Source organism: Pteropus vampyrus, unplaced genomic scaffold (assembly GCF_000151845.1).
Source record: "Pteropus vampyrus isolate Shadow unplaced genomic scaffold, Pvam_2.0 Scaffold6, whole genome shotgun sequence".
NCBI classification, from domain to species: domain Eukaryota; kingdom Metazoa; phylum Chordata; class Mammalia; order Chiroptera; family Pteropodidae; genus Pteropus; species Pteropus vampyrus.
This window is the reverse complement of record NW_011888787.1, coordinates 1,072,647-1,075,375: the sequence shown is the minus strand read 5'-3', so window position 1 is coordinate 1,075,375 and position 2,729 is coordinate 1,072,647. Positions and strand designations below refer to the sequence as shown.

At 49.7% G+C, this 2,729-nt stretch overlaps 1 long non-coding RNA gene across 1 annotated transcript in view; it reads right to left on the bottom strand.

Moving 5' to 3' along the window:
* LOC111744631 overlaps window positions 1–2,405 on the bottom strand; it is a 61,452-nt gene extending 59,047 nt beyond the window's left edge. Inside the window, exon 1 of the long non-coding RNA XR_002782248.1 lies at window positions 2,264–2,405. This is a non-coding gene — a long non-coding RNA (uncharacterized LOC111744631). The remainder of the gene's footprint in view (window positions 1–2,263) is intronic.
* Window positions 2,406–2,729: the final 324 nt, after the last annotated feature.

Here is a 2,729-nt window from a genome sequence, read left to right as displayed (position 1 = left end):
CTTTTTCTAATAATAGCCATTCCCCTCCTTAATCTATCCTCCATGTTGTTGTTAGAACAACCGATTCGATATTCAATAGATACTTACTTAGTGCCTACCATGCACGTGCCAGGTACTGTCACTCACTGGGGGAATATTGCAATGAACAAAACGATTTTAAAAATAAACTAGCCCACGTTCGGTCTAGAAGTTCCGTTTAGAAGATAATTTCGTACATTTCCATCACCAATTCCCATCTTCTACAACGAATTCCAATTTCCTCTCGCTTTACGTCCAGAGTTTTTGATGTGTGTTCAAACTCTCTGTCCGTTACCTTGTCCTAAACGAACTACGAGTTGAACTTAGAAATGGGTTGTGATCTGAAGCGGTGAGTCTCAAACTATGTCGGTTTGTTGTTGTTGTCGTTATTGTTTAGTTTTTTAAAAAACTTCCAGACTCTTGGGATCTGATACCTGGTCCTCCTGCGCATGACTAGGGCACAGGTCATGCCCCATGTGACTCACTGTGCAAATTTTGCACCCCCCCAAACTCGCTCACGCCCTGCCCGACCACAAGTCCACTCATGACACGTTTGTATGTCACAGTATTCTAAATTTGCTCCGACAATTTTTAAGTGCTTCCTCTCAATTTCTGGACTCTTGATGTCAACCCTATCCACCAACCACGCTTCGAGTCTCCACTCTTACCAAGTCCTTTAGTAAAACCATTTTTTGAGAAATTCGGAACAAATTACATGGTGATTTCATTTTTTGCTAGCCCATTGGAGCCTACATTGGACATGCTCGCTTATAGTTTTCCTTTCAATAGACCCGAGACCATGTGGAAGCAGAAAGAAAGGGCTCTAGAACTTCTGTTTGGCACGTCACCTTTTAACAAAGCAAATACTTCTTATTTTTCCTTCATTTTCATGTTTTCCTTCTACTTCTTTAGTCAGTTACCTCCTTAACCCAACCCCAACTCATACAAATAAAGAAGACAATCAATGTGAAAACCCCTCAATTCTTTATCAAATTCTTGCCAGAGAGAGTCAGTCCAACCACCTCGATGTCCCTAGCCCTAAACAGATGAAGCCATTTAGCATAAATTACAATTCGATTCATCCTCAGGCTTATGGACTGGACGGGACCAGGAAACATAAGGAGCCTTTCGTTCCAGGTCCGCGCCGGGGCCGGCCCATGCTGGGCTTCCTCCAGCCCCCAGTGAGCACGTTCGCAGCCTTCCCTTACAGCAATTCCAGGACCGTTTGGTCCGGCATCGTCCTTAGCCCTTCTTCGCTTGTAACGCCATTAACTCTTTCTTCCCCGTGTGTCTAAGCTCCCTCATCCCGCGGCTTCCGTGCGTCCATGTGGGGTTTGCTCCTTCCGCTTGTCCACTCCAGTCTAGTACCCGGTGTCTCACCCTCTCTCTCTCCTCCTGTCCCCAGGGCCTCGTGCTGGGCCCCCTCTCGTTCTCACGTGATCTCCAGCTGCTCTCCTCCGCTCCTAGGACTCGGTGTCCATTCGTGACCTACGCTCTTTCCCGAGCACGAGACACATAATTCCAACTGCTTCTCCAGGATCTTCCTATACATATTTCGCGAGCATCACAAAGTCGACTTAACGTTATTTCCCCCCAGACCTCTTCTTCCTGCATGGCATAGCAAGACATCGCCACCCTTTTAAACATTCAGGGATAAAGCCTTAGAACTATGCTTCACGCCTCTCTTTCCCTCACTCCTCATCCTCGTCTCGTCACCACTCACCATCCCACGGCTGCCGCATCGTCCCGATCACTCTCTTTCTCTCCATCTCCGCGGCCTTGCTTCGGGCTCTCGCCAGTTCCCACAGGACCATTCTCAGTTCTCTGAGCCCTCAGATCAGCAGTGTCAGGCCGGACTCAGAGCCGCCCGTCCCATCCCGCTCTAGAGCAGCCCCTGCTTAGTTGTGGTGTTGTCCTTTCTCTCAACAGGCACGGCCAGCCACTCACACTCTTGGATACCGACCTCCACGGCCCTCTTCCAGCTCCTTGTAATGCAAGCAAAACTCCCTTCTTAGCACGGATTACCAGGACTTTCCCGCACAAGCCTCGACTGGCGTTCACAGAGTCTTCCAGTTCAACAACAAAATCACGACAACCATCTCTCAAAAATCTCTCCACCATGCCTCGATCACCACCATTTCTCAAGCCTCTGCACCCTGTGCATTCTATTTTTGCCACCGGATATGAACCGACCCCACCCTCTGCCTCGACGGGCTACCGACCCTTTAAGACTTGGGGCACATACTTTCTCCTCGGGGGCGGCTGCTCCACATGCACCGCGTGAGGGCTGCCGTGAGCAGTGCGTTCCACGGAGTTTTTGTGAGCCAGCTGCTGAGTTGCGTTCTAGGGCAGGAGTTCCCCAGCTCCTGGGCCACAGACTGGTCCGATAGGAACCGGGCCACACAGCAGGAGGTGAGCAGCGAAGCTCCATCTGCATATGCAGCCGCTCCCCAGTGCCAGTGTCACCGCCTCGGCTCCTACTCAGATCATCGGGCGTGAGATTCTCATAGGAGCCCCGGTCCGCAGTGCCAAAAAGGTTGGGGACCGCTGTTCTAAGGCACGAAGAAGATGGTCGAGCTGTCGAGGAGCTTGCCTTCAATTAGAAAAAGACATAAGTGTAAGTAACAAATTTATTTATTTTTTAAAAATCAATCTTACAAAGCACTGTAGGCGCTATGGAAGTATGGGCAGGACACGACAGACAGTAAACA